Consider the following 19570-nt stretch of genomic DNA (forward strand, 5'->3'; position numbering starts at 1 on the left):
CGACAGAGAGTTCGTGCGAAAATGGCTTGAGTTCACCTGTCACTGGCTGCCCGTCCACCAAGCATGCTATCACAGTCTGGAGGTAGCAGTCCCGTGCAGTTTCCAGCTGTAGCGACCGCAGCGTTTCGGAGGTGACCATGTAGCCCAAGGACTGGACGGCGTGAACCTCAACGTCGTGTGTTGTGCCACCTTTTTCTTCGACCTGATCCTTTGTTGACCGTGACAACATGTCAGCGAGAACGAGATGTTTTCCTGGAATGTACTGCAAGACAAAGTCGTACTTTAGCAAACGCAAAAAGAATCGTTGCACTCGTGGTGGCATGTCAGCAATTTCTTTCCGTGCTATCGCTACCAGCGGTTTGTGGTCCGTTTCGATAAGCACGTTTCTACCGTACATGAACTCGTGAAACCTTTCGCAGCTAAAACATATCCCAAGTGCTTCCTTCTCAATTTGGGCATAATTCTTCTCGGCTTGCGTTAAAACACGAGATGCGTATGCTACGGGCCTCCACTCACCACTGTAGTCTTGCAGTAATGCTGCACCAACGCCGTCTTTTGATGCGTCACAGGTAATCTTGGATTTTCGTTGCGGATCAAAGATTGCAAGAAGGGGGGCGGTGGTCAGGATTTGTGTTAATTTTTTCCACTCCTGCGCATGGTTATCTGTCCATTGGAATTCTGAGCGCGTCTTGATAAGCTCACGTAGAAGCGTTGTTCGCTCGGACAGTCGTGGGACAAATTTACCAAAGTAATTAAGTACACCCAGCATTCGCTGAACGTCACTCTTGGACGTTGGTGTTGGTATATTCACCAAGTTTTTGATCAGCTTGGGGTCAGGCGATATGCCCGTTCGGCCTATGATATCGCCAAGGAATCTGACTTCTTTCACCCTAAACTTGCACTTCTGGATGTTGAAAGTCAAGCCGGCTTTCTCGGCGGCTTTTAGCGCTGCTATCAACCGCTCATCGTGTTCTTGTCTACTGGAACCCCATACTAAAATATCGTCAATATATACCAGTACGCCGGGTAGGCCATCAAAGACTTGGCTCATACTCTGTTGAAATACCTCTGGTGCGGAAGAAATGCCAAAGGGCAGCCGGAGAAAACGGTATCTCCCGAACGGCGAAGAAAAAGTGCAGATCCTCGAAGTCCGCTCATCAAGCGGTATCTGATGATAGCCCGAATTTGCATCAAGGCAGCTGAAGTACTGGGCATTTGTTAAACGGGCTTCCAAATCTTCTCGCCTAGGAAGCGGGAAATGCTGCCTCTTTATGTACTTGTTTATAGCCCTGGGATCCATACACACCCTTAGCGTGCCATCTTTCTTCTTTGCCAAAACTAGGGGGCTGACCCAGTCGGTAGGTTCGTTCACCCTCACAATGATGCCAGCACGTACCATTCGGTCAAGTTCTTTTTTAAGGGGTTCTTCTAGCGCCACCGGAACTCGTCGCGCTGGTTGCACTACTGGTATCGCTTCAGGTGACAAGACCATACTGTACGCCTGCTGCAAACACCCGAGGCCCTGGAATATGTGCCCGAAATTTTTCAGAAGGTCATCAGTTGCGGTCTTGTCTACGGCACATACCCTACGCTGGACTAGCCCCAGAGCTTCACTCGCTTCTAGCCCAAGTATGGCTTGACGCCCATTTTTCACCACAAAGAACTTCACTGTGGCAGAAGTGTTCCCAAGACGGACTTCAAGCGTACACGTTCCAAAACACGTTATGATGCCCCCGTTATACGCCCGCAGGATCGAATTAGTCGGCTTCAGTTCTTCTGCTCCCCGCAGTTTTTGGTAAATCGACATAGGAAACAAGCTTGCTTGCGATCCGGTGTCCACTTTAAAACGGATCGCACAGTTGACCATCCAATCCCTCTCGCGCTTTGCCGTGGTGACTTCTAGGATGTCAAAGTCCGCGTCTTGCTGTTCTCGCACTTCACTGACCCCGGCTGACGCGCAGCAACTTGCGAAATGGTTCAGCTTGTGACACAAACGACACTTCTTTCCAAAAGCTGGGCATTGCTTAGGTTTGTGCCAGCGGTTGCACTTACGACAACGAAACTGTTTTTTTGCTTCTGTCCCCTCTTTCGAGGGAGCCGCGCGCCTCAAAATCGCGTCGACACTGTCGTCCCCTCTGTGCCAAACTTCATTCCGCTGTGCTAGCGTCTCTGCTGCTCTGCACATTTCCTCTGCTTTTTTCAACGTCAGCTGGTTGTCCCGCAGCATCTTCTCACGTAGTCGAGGATTACACGTGCCAAATACAATCTGGTCCCTTATCATCGATTCTTGCAGCGTGCCAAAGTTGCACTGTGCCGCTTGCTTTTTCAAGTCACGAACAAATTTTTCAAAAGGTTCTCCCTCCGCTTGCTTTCTTGAACGGAATACGTATCTTTCATGTACTTCATTGCTAACTTCGGCACAATAAGCATCAAACTTGCTCACCAAGGTGCTGTAGTTCGTCTTGTCTTCATTGTCGCCAAACTGGAAGTTGTTGAAGACGTCCAAAGCGTCGTCGCCAGCGATGCTCAACAGGAGTGCCGCCTTGGATGCATCCGATCTGGGCTGGTCCTTAGTCTCCGTCGCCTGCAGAAATAACTCGAATTTCTGCTTAAAACGCTTCCAGTTTTCTGTTACGTTACCAGTCAGCCGCAATGGCTCTGGTGTCTTCAGCAGGTCCATCGCACGCCGGACGCAGGGTCGATTTCCATAGGCCTCAAAGGGCCACTTCTGACACCATGTAACCAGCCGGAGGGACGACGCTTACAGCAGCATGGTCAGTGCAAGAATGAACCACTGTTTATTGAAGGCACAGCACGACGCGCGCCGGCGTTCTGGTCGAGCCGAGCGGGACGCGTGCCGGCGTTCTGGGCGAGCCGAGCGGGACGCTGTAACCTACTGCGCATTACTGTTGCGCATCGGCGCGATGCAATAACTGATGCGCGGCACTGATACGAACACGACACGTGTCCGTTACATAGATCCTCCTTTCCAGTTTAAACTGATTGCTCTATTCGTGAAATGATATGAATGCATCTCTCGTGAAATTTGGGGACTCAACCCGGCTCACTGCTCGGCTGACATAACCTCGAGCTATACTGTGAGCCAACTCGTTTCCCCTGTTCCCCGAGTGTGCCGGCACCCATATTAGTTCCACCTCTCTTTGGTCCCAGTCTTTATGTCTTAATATTCGTTCTGCCTCCTGGGAGATCATACCCCGCGCAAAATTGTTGATAGCCACCTTGGAGTCGCTAATTATGGTGACTGCTTTGGTGCTGGCCATTGCCATGGCGATAGCCGCCTCCTCCGCTGTCCCTGAGTTTTTTGTTTTGACCGAACCGGCCGTTAATGTTTCACCCGTGTCTTTCACGGCCACGACCACAAAGGAGTCGCCTCCTTCGTATTCCGCCGCGTCTACATAGGTTGTGTATTCCGAGCCTTCGAGCTTGGCTTCAAGGGCCTTATGCTCTGGCTCTCCTCCTGCCTTCGTGAAAAGCAGGGTGCATGTTTTTTGGAAGTGGTTTAATAGTGAGTAATTTTCTAACTTTGGTCTGTAATTTTGCCTGCGCGTTTCTTTCCGGAATTCTATCATGTAATCCTAGGTTGCTCAGGATCTTTCTCCCCGGGGGTGAGGCCGAAAGCCTCCTTAATTGCGCAAATATATGTGCCTCGCATAGTTCCGTGGTGGTGTTGTAGATCCCCAGTTTAGGAAGTATTTCCGTAGGAGTGCAGTGGGGCAGCCCCAATGCTGCTTTATATGCCTGTCTTATGATCCCATCTATTTTGTTCTGTTCCGCCAGCCCTAGCTTGAGGTAAGGAACGGCGTAAACTATTCTGCTTATCACGAAAGCATGAACCATTCGGCAGAGATCTTTCTCTTTGACTCCCCGTCTTTTGTTAGCTATTCGCCTTATGAGCCTGGTTGTCATGTTAATTGTGAACTTAAGCCTGCTTATTGTCTCTGTGTTCTTTCTATTGTCCTGTATTATAAGTCCTAGGACCCTGATTTTGTCAACTTTGGCTACCGGAGTCTCATTTACCAGTACGTGAATGTCTCCTGCGTTGGTATCGCGTTTGGTAGCCCCCCGGATCACCAGAAGTTCGGATTTGCTTGGCGAGCATTTTAATCCTGCCCATTCCGCGTATTCCTGGACAATATCGATCGCGTGTTGGAGATTTTGTTCTATTTCCCCATCGTTTCCTGTATGCGTCGATATTTTTATGTCATCCGCATATAGCGTATGGTTTATACCTTCGACAGTCTTCAATAGCGGCGGTAGGTTCTTCAACGCCAGGTTGAATAAGAAAGGAGAGAGCACTGAGCCCTGCGGAGTTCCCTTGTCTCCCAGCTTAAAGGGGTGGAGACACCAAATTTTGAAGCTATAAAAAGCCTGCTATGGGATTCCTATGTATGCAAGGGCACTCAAGGCCAGGTGTTGGACGCAACAAACGTTTAAAAAATATTTTAATTCGGTTCCAAAGATTACCTAAATGCTCACTCTCACAATCTAGACCCATCGCTAGCGCCATCAACCATGACGTCACAAGGGGTGCAGAAAAATTAAAGTTTTAGTGACGTCATACCAAAATACAGTGACGTACGATGAGCGGGGCACAGCCGCGTGAGCGCAGTCGACGCACCAGCTAGCCGCGTTTGCTGCTAACCGCCACTCGCTCGGTTTGCGGCGCGCCGTTGCGAACAGCGTCGCAACGTCCGATTGCAGCTCGTTGCCTGCGTCCGGCCTGCTAGATGTCAACGGCGGGCCGCTCGCGGCAACAACGACGGGAAGCGGCAGCGTCATGATGACGTAGGGCGCACTCCTTGGAGCCGGGCGGTCTGCGCCAGTCTTCGTGCCGAACGCCGGCATCTGAAGAACGCGATAGTATTGTTTGTTCACGTTCATAGCAAACCCTGGGATATATGAATATCAAAAATGCATCGTTTCTGACGATCGTTCGCAAATACCGAGTTCCTGGTAGAAGTGATGACTGCGATGCAAGCAAATTTCATCAGCCGGTTTTGTGCTGCTGCTACCTGGTGCGGATCGCCTGCCGTCTGCTAGCTCTGTTGCTGAAGACGTCGTGGAAATCGAACATATCTTTTATTATGGGACGAGTTCACAGTAAAGGGGTGCCGAGCGGAGCACGTTTCTGAGCGCTGGCCAGTCCCGAAGCGCCCTCAGCTGCGGAGTCGATATGCGAAAGCAGCTAGGCCTAGCGACGACTAGGGCAGTCTGGGACCAGCGCGCAGGTCGTCGGCCGGCGTTGCCGCAGGCAGTGTCGCTGCCGAAAGATCCACTTTTAGCACAGTCATGCTGTCGTATCTCGAATCTAGAAAGCATCCTTTCTGGTAGCATGGCTGTTTTGTATTTTCTTGTGCGGATGTGAAGTACGCCGAGTCTGCCGGCCGGTAGGTCAGCCTGGATACCGTCTGCCGACGTCATAAAAGCGAGCTAAAGAGTGTTCTTGACGTAAATAATAAACCATGGGACAAGAAATGTGAAAAAAGTGTCATTTTTGAGGATCGCGGACCAATACTGAGCTGCTGGTAGAGGTAACAACTGTGATATGAGCAATTTTCTCACAACCGCGCCTAGCAGCCCAGATGAAAAAAATCTAGCTGGTTTCAATTGGTTCTAACTGGTTTCAGCTGGGATCAGTTGGTCCCAGCTGGGACCAACTGGCCAGCAGTTGGGACCGACTGGCCTGCAGTTGGTGCCAACTGGCCTGGAGTTGGGACCAACTGACCAGCAGTTGGGGCCAACTGGCCTGCAGTTGGGACCAACTGACCAGCAGTTGGGACCAACTGGCCAGCAGTTGGGACCAACTGGCCAGCAGTTGGGGCCAACTGACCGGCAGTTGGGACCATTTGGCCTGGAGTTGGGACCAACTCGCCAGCAGTTGGGGCCAACTGACCGGCAGTTGGGGCCAACTGGCCCCAACTCAAATCCGCATAACTGCATTTTGATTTAAGTTAAAAACGTGGTTTGTCCTGACTATTACCTCAATCCTGTTATTGATCACCTGTGTTTAAAGACATTTTTTCAGATCTTGCAAGAGAGCATCAAAAAGCAGGCAGAAATTATGCACAGCAACAATTCACATCTGAAAGGAAAAACTGTACACCAAGATTTTTCAAAATTGACACAGCAGACTTTATCATTAGTGAAAGTTTGATTTTATAGCATATATGCAAACAAAGATCATATTCACTGCAAGACAGCATACAGGCAGTAAAAAATCATCTCGACTCTAGACAGCAGCATTGCCTTGGAAGTCTAGATGTGGCCATTTCGTCAATGACATGAAAAAAGTGCGCACCTTATTAAACAACTGTCCCCGCTGCATTTCATTTTCATCAGAAATGATGAGGATAGGCCCAGCATCAATCTTCACGTCAGAAATCTTGAGTACCCCACACACTTCATGATCGGCTCGGTGTGGAGTCGAGGTATCGTTTGTGAGGCCGCATTATGCTGTTTCGATAACGCGACTAGGAGATCAGAACAGATTGCAAAGCAGACATCAAAACATGCATCAAAACAATCAAAATAAACCATGCACGGAGCACACTTCAACGCGCGGCCATTCGGATTCGGATATGTGGCTTTCCCTTTGTATCGGGCGGTCCTTACGGAGAAAAACCTCCGAAAGTGTCCTAGCCTATTTTGGAGTCTTCCTTGTCTTCATGGATATTTCTCTCCACAATGTCAAACGACGTTTGGTTTGTTTTCACCGCCAATGCTGATGTTGATGTTGATGCGGCTGAGGATTTCGCCGATGTCTCCCCAAAAAGTGCAATTTCTAAGCATATTCTAACAAGTATCTTTATACGGTTGCTGCAAAATGTCACGACAAATACGAAAAGTACTTATATTTTTTTTGCGCATTTGGTGCGACATATCGCATTTTGTCTGGCATCGTTCAACCGCGTTGAAACTTGAACATAACCAGCGGCAGCCATCGCCATCGCTGTCACTGGCCGCACTGGCTACGATTGTGTGTTGTCTGTGTGTCGTCGGGTCTAGTGATTTCCCTAATATATTCTGAGCAGTAGGTATGTTTTAGATTCTTTGCCCCATGTTTGCCTTAATAAGATTCCTCGCGGATATCGACAAGAAGCCGCACGTGGTGCCAGCGTCCGATATTGAAGACTTTCGCCCGACGACAACTGAGGATTTTTACAAGTCTGTCTACTCGGTCTTCTTGACAGACAAAGAAGGGGACGGAGAAGACACCGGCTACTACGTCGCGCAGGTACTCTTACTAGCCGGTAAGTTTTAACCCTGTGTCAAGACCCGGCACTCTGACAGTGGCTTGGCGTTCGGTTACTGATTCTAAAATCGCGAATCCCGCCTGCGGCGGCATTTCTTTTAAGAAATGCAAAAACGCCTGTGTACTGTGCGATGTCACTGCACGCTCAACTATCCAAGGTAGAGTAAATCAGTCCGAGCTCTCCACTATAGCCTCCCCCATAGCCCACGTTTGGAATGTAAACACCACGTACTGTACACACTATGTGACGTGTCTATCGTACTGGCATAGACAGAATCAGACATTCAGCGCACTTTGGCGTTCGAGTAATTGCCTGAGCGGATTGTTATTTTAGTGAAGCGCAGCAGCCAGCACCAGCAAGAACTTAATTCGCGCTGCGATAGGGTGTCAAACACGTGTAGCGCTGGTTCGACGAAGCCAAAGCATGCTTAATGGTATTAATTCCTTTACCTACTAGAGAACTGAAATTAAGGGCATATTGCGATCGGAATAAAAAAATACGTGTAGGCTGCAAAAACACGGACATGGAAGTGGATTACGTGGGCCAAGCAAATATGAAGCAAAAGACCTGGTCTGTTTTATTTAGGTTGGCTTGTTTTCGTTGCTGCTTCCAGTGGCGTGAGATTAAAACTAGTGCAGATGTGTGTGCACACTAGTTAGCTTAATTTTGGTGCATCCCGCCAGCCGAACTGCCATGGCTGCTTCTGTTAGCGTTTTTGGTAGGTCATAATATATTTAATCTGTTTCAATTATCTGCATAATTGTGAATGGCCTCAGAAAGGGTCAGTGCTGATCTTGAGCAAAATTTTCAACCAATTTAAGTGTTAACTGTCTGCTGAGCAGTGCACTAGTCGGGCAATGTATGACTGTGATTGCTCACTACTTCAAGAAGCATGGCTGTTTATTTTGAATTATTTGGCCCTTTTACCACGCATGCTGTATCGTACATTGATAGCCATAAGAGATTAAATATACTTGCATATAGTATTTTTTAATGTTCTACAATCTCATTTTCCCTTTCCTCTCTAAAATTTCACACAGCAGGCGATTCCAATTGTATTTGTAACTCGCGGCTGCATTTGTGCCTTGTGTGACAATTTTTATGGAATGTAGGGCTGGAATTTTGCATTTTCTCATGTTGCTGCCCTTCCCAACTATTTTGTTTGGGAAGGCATGCGCCAGCAAGACTGCTGCATAATGTGCACGTTGACTTTAAAACTTGTTTTTTTTCTGTAATTTTTAGGTACAGTCTGGCAGTGGGGCTCCCAAAAAGGCGTGGATGTGGAAGGGACTGTGGCCATCATCCCGGGACTCCTGACCGAGAAGATTTAAGATGTGAAAAAACCTCTCCTCAGGAAGCTTGGAAACACCTAAGTGCATGCTAATAAATAGTTTTGACACTTTTCATGCTGTGGGCAGTGTGTGCTGACTGGAGGGTCACTGCCTGCCTTTTGAGCGGCTTTTGACCAGCCTCGGTGCACTGTGGCAAAAACAGCACCAGAGGTAACCATAACCAGCTGGCAACTGGTCCCAGTTGGGACCAGTTTGCAATGGGTCCCAGCTGTTGGGACCAGTTGAACTGGGTTATGGAGTAATTCCCAATTGGGACCAACTGGCAGTGGGTCCCAACTGGGCAGCTGGGACCCATTGTCAGCTGGTCCCAGCTGGGAATTATTCCATAACACAGTTGAACTGGTCCCAGCTGGCACCAGCTAGGACCAGTTGCAATTTTTTCATCTGGGAGCTGCCGCTGGCGCGACGTTGGGGTCCGGCTCGCCTGGCGCCCGCTAGCTCCGCTGCCGAAGGCGTCGAGGAGATTGACCATACTATTATTTTATTGTGAGATGATTCTGTTAACACTACAGCTATTTGTGAAAAGTAGGCCTTTTATTATAGCGCAGACGACTTCCGAAGCGCCGGCCGCTTGCTAAACAGGCTATAGGCCTAGCGACGACCACGGCAGCCAGGCAGCAGCAGAGCTCGTCGCCCGGAGCGCCAGCGAGCGGTTCCGTTGCCGAAAGCTCCCAACATAAGCAGACATGCTTTGTCGCTGCTCGAGTATAGCTGGCAGTTCTGATAACAAGGCGATCTCGTCTTTTATTGTGATATTTGTACACCATCCCAAGCAGCGCTCAGGTACTGCTGCACGGCAGCGAAGTGTGACACCGGTTGTGGGCGCAGCTTCGGTAGAGCGGCGCAGCGATGCTTACTGGCATTTTGCAAAGTGTTTCGCATCCTCACGCGAATCCGCGAAGGCGATAGTAGCGTGCGAACAAAAAAAAAGTCGATGTCCTCACTCATTGGAATCAGATCTGTCAGAATCCGAGCTGCTGGGACTAGACGTGCAGTAGTTTGTTTTCATGCGCTGGTCAGCACATGTGTGGGAAAGCAGACGATGCAGCAGTAGGTGCGTCACAACTTTTGTGGGCCCACGTGACCAAGCGAAGCAGTTGATCTTCCCCCTCTGTGACGTCACTGTACAACTCGGCGTTCCGAAACCGAAACCGAAAATCGTTCACCTAAAAATGCTATAATAAATTATTCACTGTGAATATATGAATCTTTGGGTGTGTATCATGCTTCCTGGAGCCATAAGAAACGTTTGAAACTAAGAACGCGCGAACGACAAATTTGGTGTCTCCACCCCTTTAATAGTTCCTGACTGGATGTCTCCTAGATTTATTTCTGCGGTTCTGCCGGTTAGAAAGCCCCTTACGTAATCGTAGGTCCGCTTTCCAGGGGCAATCTCCGCCAGATTAGTTAGTATGACCTCGTGTTTGACGTTATCGAAGGCTTTATGTAGGTCTAGGCCCAGTACAGTTTTGGCGCCCCTTTGCTGGGCGGGTCTATGATGTCTGCTTTGAGCTGGAGCATGACGTCCTGCGTGGACAACTTGCTCCTGAAGCCTAGCATCGTTTCAGGAAATACCTCCCTTTCCTCTGCGTATTCCTGGAGTCTGTTTAAGATGACATGTTCCATCAGCTTCCCAAGGCAGGACGTTAGCGATATCGGCCTGAGGTTGCCCACTTCAAGTTTCTTCCCGGGTTTTGGAATAAAGATTACTTTGGCATGTTTCCATTGTGAAGGTAGATTACCTCGTTTCCATATCTCATTTAGGTAATCTGTGACTGCCGTGACCGAGACTAGATCTAGGTTCCTTAGCATTTTGTTGGTTACCCCATCTGCCCCGCTGCCGACGTGGTTCTTAGTTGACTCATTGCTCTCCATACCTCCGCTATCGAGAGGTCCTCATCTAGCTGTGTGTTCGCTGCTCCTTGGTAAACTGGAGATGAACCCCCTTTGTCTGCGTTAAGTGTGTTAAGGTACCTGCTCTTCAGTTCCTCTGTTAGGTCCGCGGCTGTTCCCTGGTATTTGTGAATCAATCGTTTAATCTGCCCTTGTGCCGCCGACTTTGTCCTGGGTCTTGTAAGTGGCGAAGAAGATGCCACGTGTTCTTGCACCCTAGCTTTCCATTCATTTCATCGCAAATTTTTCCCCAGTGTTGACGCTGAAGCTCGTTTGTGTAGTCTTCTATCTGTTTTTCGAGTGTCGATATTCTCTTCTTTAGCCTTCTATTGTGTTTCTGTTTTTTCCACCTCTTCAAGAGGCTCTGTGGGCTTCCCACATGTGGGCGAGCCTCGAGTCTGTGATGTCATGTTCGGTGGTTGGGGTGTGTCTAGTGTGACTGTTTACGTCTCTTTTGAGTGTCTCAACCCATTGATTTAGATCCGATATCTCCCTCGGAGCGGTTCTGTCCCGCACTTTTCGGAGGGTGTCCCAATCTGTCAGCTTCGTTTCGCGCAGCTTCCCCTTCATCGGCATGGTTTGTGTTTCAATCTCTATGATGTAGTGATCGCTACCCAAGGTGTGTCCTGTGTTTGACCATCTTTCACCCTCGAGGTCTTTGCCTAGCGTCAAGTCTGGGGACGTGTCTACGCTGACGCTATTGCCTATCCTCGTGGGGTCTTGCGGGTTGTTTAGTAGCGTGAGCCTTAAGTTTTGGATTTCTGTCCATAGTTTGTTTCCCTTAGGGGAGGCCGTCCGATACCCCCATGCCGGAGGCGGGGCGTTGAAGTCCCCCGTGATTACTAATCCCTTCTTATAAGATAGTCTAATGGCTTTACGTAATAGGTCCGCCAGCCCTGTGCCCCGGTTTTTCGGTGAGTTGTATATATTCAGAATAAAGAGTCTGTTGTCCCCTTTTCTTGTGTTTTCACTTGTGTTTTCGAGTGCGTGTTGTGTTGCCGTTAGATTTCTTTGCACTAGCGTGACCGTGAACGACTTGGGTTTGTGCTCTTTTTGCACTTCTAGCGGGGTATACGCATCGTAGCCATTTAATTTGACCATGCCACTTGCCTCCTGCAGCGTGATTACGTCCGGTGTGGTTATGTTTTTTTGAATGTATGCCTGCAGGTTCCATCTTTTGGACTGGAAGCCTCTGCAATTCCGCTGCCAGATTCTAATTTGTTGCCGAGGGGCCATGATGTCCTATAGAGGCTGCTGCTGCGGTTGCAGCGAGGGGAGGGTGTTGCCGGCAACAGAGGGAAGCCTGGCTTCTATGTTTGCTAGTTGTTCCAGAATTTGCTGGAAGCAACACACGGTTCGTTCCCTGAACATGACGAATTCCGCCGTAAGATTGTCAGCACGTTCGGCTATTTTGTCTACCCTAGCGGTAAGGGCATCAATTCTAGCGTCTTGAGCGTCAACCCACTTCAATAGTGTGTTCATGTCCGACCTAACCTTGATGTGGGTTTTAGCCGATGCGTCCTCGTTAGTACTTTCTGCCGCCTTTTTGGGAGTACTGTCGTCTGTGTTTCCCTCTCTGGGTAGAGGTCTTTTCAAGGGGACTCTGGTGTCTGTATCCGTTGCATTTTGAATGTCTTCCCCTTCATATGTGTCATGCGGGGGCGCCTGACTCGCGTTTTGTGATTGTTGCAAAGGAGGTTTTTCGACCACCTTCGGCTGTTTTGTGTTAGCGTTAATGAGTTTCCTCAGCTCCGCCATTTCCTTCTTTATGGTGTCTAGCTCTCTGTCTCTCTTAGCGAGCTGCTCTACCAGTTCCTTCTCCAGAGCGGTTTCCCAAGAAGAGGCCTTATCTGGCCAGCTCACCGTTTTGCCCGCGTCTCTGTCCTTGCTTGAGCCTCTTCCTCTGCTCGAGCTGCTCTCTCTGTCAGGGCCCGAGCTGGCGCCTCCGGTCCCCGGTAATGGTGGGAAGGAGCTCGATCTGCTTCTCCCCCGGTGGCCTTGGCGGGTGCCGCTGTGGTCCCTGGTCTTCGGTCTTGGTTGGTGTCTGGAATCAAGTTGCCCCAGGTCGTTCTTGGCTTTATAAGGTTCTTTCTTTGCCAGCCGATACTTGCAATTTCGGCTGCCGGTGTTGTGTGGCCCCCCCGCATACGATGCATTCGGGCTTGCATGTCGGCAGTTCTCCCTCCGGTGGGTCTGGATGGTCTTCGCCGCATCTGCGGCAACGCTTTACCCATGGCTTATAGCACACATCCGTCCTGTGTCCCGTCTTCCTGCAATTGTAGCAGGTCTCTACCTGCTCTCGGTACGGGTAGACGATGAACACTGATCCCCAGTAGAAGACTTGTCTGGGAGGCTTTTTCTCTCCAAAGGTGATGAGAATAGATCTCGACTTGCCAATTCTTCTGGCGTTGAGTACTACGATGTCCGGGTTGCGTTTGATGAATCCTTGACGGACTTCTTCCGGTGTTCCGATATCATAGGCGTTGTATACCACGCCCTTAATTGCGTCGTCGGGAGCCGCCACATAGGGTGCCATGGCGAGGGTCTTCTCCCCGATAACTATCGTCTTTATCCTCGCGTAGGTGCTCGCGCGTTGACGGTTCGGAGTGCTGATCGTGTACGTGTTGTTCACGGAGTTGATTCTTGAAGTGGCTTCGTCCAGGACATCTCCGTATGGTAGTTGCGCGGCCGCGCAGGTCGCCTGCAGTAGGTGACGTGGCACGTAATCGTTCAAGTTCCAGCCTCTGGACCTGAAGATTATTTTCTAGTCGCTCTCCGGGAGCTTCGGCATTGGTGCCCTTTTTCGGATGTTCGGGTCTTGCCTCTTTTTCTGAGTGGCAGTCGATTTCTTCTCCCCGGCGCCGTGATCGCTAGCGTTCCCGCCGAAAATCGCGGCGGCGTTCGTGCCAGCGTCTCCGCTGGCGTTTCCAGGCTTCCCGCCTTTTTTCATCATGCGGTCGTGCATGCTGAGAACGGTCTCCCACTCACCGTTCTCAAATTCCGAGGGTGCCAGTTCATCTCCGTCGACGGCGTTGATCATCGTCGTGGTGACGGGGCCGCCCCAGGGGCCGGCTCCCGTCGATGCACGGGTAGCTACGCTAGGTCTGGGCGTTAGGCCTAGCAAGCTCTCACGCGTCCGAGAGGTGAAAAGTCCCATGAAATGTGAAATAGTCCACCGTTTGCCCGAAATCCAGTGCCCTCTTGCACGGAGGGAGAATCCGGATCTGTTCGCGGTAGTTTCCGGCCCGCAGGCCCAAGTTGAACGCCGGAAAACAGCTGCTTGGCGGGAGCGCATGCGACGCACGTCTGCACCGCGCTGACGCGGGTGGTGTCCTCCTTCAAAGGGCAAGGCATCGCGCCGAACGGGTGGTGGCGTTCCGTGGACTCCCTGGCAGCGCTACAACACGCTGTCGCGTTCCACTCCTAAAGGCGAAACTTAAGCGTCATTAATTAGCAGTTAATTAGGATTCAGGCATTAATCAGCAATTAACCATTAATTAGTGATTTGACATCACTTAGAAATTAGTACTAAATCATATGTGACGTCGCCAGTGCCACAGAAGCAGCGAAAGTGGTGCGGAAAACGCTTTCGCCTCTACGCACTTTAGGCAGTCAAAGTGCCCCCTGAATTTTTTCAAACGGGGCCAATTGTACTTCGGCTGCTAACCATGCAACAATTAAAGGGATCGTATAGTGACGCTCTAAGTTAGGGGGACTTACTTAACCAAATTAGCCTAATTAATCTTCCTAGTCAGACCAGATAAATAAATAAAACCGACTAGGAAATTGGCCGAGCTCGGAAATCGAACCCCGGTCTCCGGAGTGCGAGACGAGCACGCTACCACTCCGCAATGCCAGCTTTTTTTTTTTTTATTGCCTGTCTTTGGCTCATGACATTGCACAACAAAAATACACATAACGCTATATACATACGACACTGTCGTGGTCAGCCAGCACGAGACTGGCTTCGTCAGCTTAAAATTCCCATAACGTACACAACGGCTCTAGTCTTGAGAGCCACTCGGGAGGCTCCGCAGCTGCTTTTTGGATTGCAAGAAACCAGTCCATGCTTTCCCGAAAATAAATTCGGGCCGGTCGTGCGTCTTTGTCACAATGGTAGCCTGCCATTCTGGAGCGCCATATACAGTGGAGGCCCAAGAGCATTATGAGATCAAAAGGTACCCCATCCTCATTATCATTGCTTAAATAGCGAATTCCGTGCGCGTCAAGTGGTAGCTCTTTCTTTATGGTCCTTTGTAACACATCCCAAAAATAAACCCCTTCCCAGCAGTGTAAAAAAACATGGTCTATTGTTTCAGGCTGTTTACAAATTAAGCAGTTCGATCCCCACGGTAAAAAGAAATCCTTTCCCTCTAGAAACTTTTTAACTGGTAACGTCCCGGTATGTAACTTAAAAAATAAAGTCTTTACTCCTGGTGGCACCTGCATTTTCTTCACCCTTTTTAAAACATCCCCTCCCGGGCCTCCACTGTACAAGGCCCTGTACATGGGCTCTGGGAAAACAATATCACAAAGATCATTGTACAACTTTTTCCTTTTGCTTTTCCACAAATAATCGGTGGAAAAACGTGCCGAAAGAAACCGAACGCTTGCTACAATCTCTTTGTAGTAACCAAAAGTTCCACTAGAGAGCTCTTCTGTGGATACCACAAACTCCGGCAGCAATCGCCGCAGCTTCACTTGGCACACGGTGCGCAAGAACTGGTCTGTGACGTCGCGAAAAAACAAAAAACGGTTCACCAGCTGCCTTAAAAAGAGGTGCCCTAGCCCTAGCCCCCCATCTTTTACCCTCCGGAACAGGTTCGTTCTGCTACAACGTTCCCATTCGGACGCCCATATGAAAACTGCAAAAATCCTGTGTAGCTTCTGAACGTTCACACGCGAGCAATGCAAAACCTGCATCACATACCAGAGTTTGCTAATAAAAAAAAGATTGCAGACTGTAGCTCTGGCAAAAATTGAAAGGCTGGTGCCTTTCCATTTCCCAGCTCGGTCACGTGCGTCTTTAGTTTGCTCTTTCCAATAGTCCTCGCTATCGCGATAAGCATCGAGCGGAACGCCCAAATACTTGCCCGGGGTCGTCGCCCACGGTACGTTGGCGAAATGGTCCGGGTGGGATGGCCACCATCCATGCCAGAGGCCAAGGCACTTGGACCAGTTAACCCCGCTACCTGTGACTTCGCTGAACGCGCGTACACACCCGACAGCTTCACTTATGCTCCCCTGATCAACCGTAAATACTGCAACGTCATCTGCATAGGCCAGCAGCTTAACTTCAGCTGCTTGTAACCTAAAGCCATTAATACTATTGTTTTCTATGATTTTCATGCACAGCGTTTCGATGTAAATACAAAACAAGAGAGGGCTGAGGGGGCAGCCCTGACGCACCGAACGCTGCACGCTAATGGGGGCCCCCAAACTCTTGTTAACAATCAGTCTCGTCGTGCAGTTTCGATACGCCAGGGCTACACCCTTCCGGATAACTGAACCGACGTTCACATGGTCTAAAACGGTAAACAAAATTTCATGAGAAACACAATCAAATGCCTTTTCAAGGTGAATCTGAAGCATCGCTACTCGCCCATTGATGTCGTCACAGCTTTCAAGCACACTGCGCGCTTTGTGAATGTTGGAAAAAATTGAGCGCCCTTTGATTCCACATGTCTGGTGGGGTCCAACAATATCCGATATCACTGTCTGCAGTCTACGCGCCAATACCTTCATAAAAATTTTGTAGTCCACATTAGTGAGTGCTATGGGTCGATACGCTGTAACCAATTGTAATTTCTCTATATTATCCGATTTAGGTATGAGCACTGTATGGGAGATCCCAAAAGACGGAGGCAATACGTTTATTTTATAGGCTTCATTGAAAATTGTACACAGCACTGGGGCAATTTCGTGCTTAAATTCTTTATAAAATGCCGCACTGAATCCATCTGGTCCTGGTGATTTTCCTAGGTTTAACTGATCTATCGCGTGCTCTACCTCTCTGTGAGTTATTGTTAGTTCCATTTTCTTTTTGCTTTCTTCGTCAAGCCGTGGCATTGCAACAAGAAACTGATGCGTAAAGGCTACTGCGTCTACAGGAGTCGATGAAAAAAGCCTCTGGTAGTATTCATTAAAGGCTTCTTTGATGTGGTCAGTGTCTGCCGATAAGATATCTCCCCATTCTATTTTATCGATGTGACTTCTTTCAGCGCGCGCTTTTTCTAGACCAAGAGCACGTTTCGATGGCGCTTCGCCAGCAGCTGTGTCTTCCGCCCTTGCCCTCACTAGTGCTCCGCGATAACGCTGTTCTTCCATAAGCTCTATCTTTTGTTAAGCATGAAATGCTTTTAGCCCCCGTTGTCGGCAGTGTGGTGACGTCACGCCGAGACCGAGATCCACTCATCCGGGCATTGAAATCCACTCATCCGGGCATTAAAATCCACTCATCCGGGCATTGAAATCCACTCATCCGGGCATTGAAATCCCGTCATCCGGGCACTGAAATCCACTCATCCGGGCACTGAAATCCACTCATCCGGGCACTGAATTCCAGTCATCCGGGCACAGAATTCCAGTCATTCGGGCACTGAATTCCAGTCATCCGGGCTCTGAAACGAGAACATCAGGGCACCGTACGAGACTTAGCGAGTTTTAACGAGACTCTCTAAGCCCTCCTACGCGACCGGCATGCAAGCACCGGTTGGTCTCCAAACGAGACAAAAAATAACTGCTGCCAGTGCCTTCTCAATGTTTATCAAGATATCAGTGGAGCTGTGGGTTTGATAGTGCACGGAATTATAATTTCCGATTTCTAATAAGGCGTGCAAAAAGCACATAAATGCCACGTTACACTTCGTTGTCATACGTGATCCGGGGGAGAAGCGCTGCCTTCAAAGGGCAAGGCATCGCGCCGAACGGGTGGTGGCGTTCCTCCCTTCCTTTACGGTGCGGTTCGGGTGTCCACCGAGATGGCAGAGAATTACTGCGCCATTTCCTTTCCTCAAAAAACCTTGCGTTCAAATGGCAAGGCATCGCGCTGAACGGGTGGTGGCGTTCCTCCCTTCCTGTACGGTGCGGTTCGGGTATCCACCGAGATGACATTAGGCCCGTAAACATTTCATGCTTACTCTACTCTCGTTTACGGGAGAGGCAGAGATTTTTAAGCATGAAATGCTTTTAGCTCCCGTTGTCGGCAGTGTGGTGACGTCACGCCGAGACCGAGAGCCATCATCCGGGCACTGAAATCCACTCATCCGGGCACTGAATTCCAGTCATCCGGGTACTGAAATCCACTCATCCGGGCACTGAATTCCAGTCATGCGGGCACTGAATTCCAGTCATCCGGGCACTGAAATCCACTCATCCGGGCACTGAATTCCAGTCATCCGGGCACTGAAATCCACTCATCCGGGCACTGAATTCCAGTCATCCGGGCTCTGAAACGAGAACATCCGGGCACCGTACGAGACTTAACGAGATTTAACGAGACTCTCTAAGCCCTCCTACGCGACCCGCATGCAAGCGCCGGTTGGTCTCCAAATGAGACAAAAAATAACTGCTGCCAGTGCCTTCTCAATGTTTATCAAGATATCAGTGGAGTTGTGGGTTTGATAATGCACGGAATTATAATTTCCGATTTCTAATAACGCGTGCGAAAAGCACATAAATGCCACGTTACACTTCGTTGTCATACGTGATCCGGGGGAGAAGCGCTGCGTTCAAAGGGCAAGGCATCGCGCCGAACGGGTGGTGGCGTTCCTCCCTTCCTTTACAGTGCGGTTCGGGTGTCCACCGAGATGACATTAGGCCCGTAAACATTTCATGCTTACTCTACTCTCGTTTACGGGAGAGGCAGAGATTTTGTCTTTCTTCTTTCACTCCCATTTCCTCCCTTCCTCTATGGCGCGGTTCAGGTGTCCACCGAGATGACACAGAATTACTGCGCCATTTCCTTTCTTCAAAAAGCATTGCGTTCAAAGGGCAAGGCATCGCGCCGAACGGGTGGTGGCGTTCCGTGGACTCCCTGGCAGCGCTACAACACGCTGTCGCGTTCCACTCCTAAAGGCGAAGCTTAAGCGTCATTAATCAGCAGATAATTAGTATTCAAACATTAGCAGTAATTAACCATTAATTAGTGATTTGTCTTCACTTAGTAATTAGTACTCAATTACATGTGACGCCACCAGTGCCACAGAGGCAGCCAAAGTGGTGCGGAAAGCGCATTCGCCTCTATGCACTTTAGACAGTCTATGTGGCCCCTGAATTTTTAAGCATGAAATGCTTTTAGCCGCCGTTGTCGGCAGTGTGGTGACGTCACGCCGAGACCGAGATCCACTCATCCGGGCACTGAAATCCAGTCATCCGGGCACTGAAATCCACTCATCCGGGCACTGAAATCGAGTCATCCGGGCACTGAAATGGAGTCATCCGGGCACTGAAATCGAGTCATCCGGGCACTGAAATCGAGTCATCCGGGCACTGAAATCGAGTCATCCGGGCACTGAATTCCAGTCATCCGGGCTCTGAAACGAGAACATCCGGGCACCGTACGAGACTTAACGAGATTTAACGAGACTCTCTAAGCCCTCCTACGCGACCGGCATGCAAGCAACGGTTGGTCTCCAAACGAGTCACAAAAAATAACTGCTGCCAGTGCCTTCTCAATGTTTATCAAGATATCAGTCGCGCTGTGCGTTTGATAATGCACGGAATTATAATTTCCGATTTCTAATAACGCCTGCAAAAAGCACATAAATGCCACGTACACTTCGTTGTCGTACGTGATCTCTTAGGGGCTTCGGGCATCGAAGCAAAGCTGCGCAGGTGCACAGGGGCCCGGGGGAGAAGCGCTGCGTTCAAAGGGCAAGGCATCGCGCCGAACGGGTGGTGGCGTTCCTCCCTTGCTTTACAGTGCGGTTCGGGTGTCCACCGAGATGGCAGAGAATTACTGCGCCATTTCCTTTCCTCAAAAAACCAAATGGCAAGGCATCGCGCTGAACGGGTGGTGGCGTTCCTCCCTTCCTGTACGGTGCGGTTCGG

This window comes from Amblyomma mixtum, chromosome 4, assembly GCF_055824585.1.
Source record: "Amblyomma mixtum isolate Tamu chromosome 4, ASM5582458v1, whole genome shotgun sequence".
Taxonomy (NCBI): Eukaryota; Metazoa; Arthropoda; class Arachnida; order Ixodida; family Ixodidae; genus Amblyomma; species Amblyomma mixtum.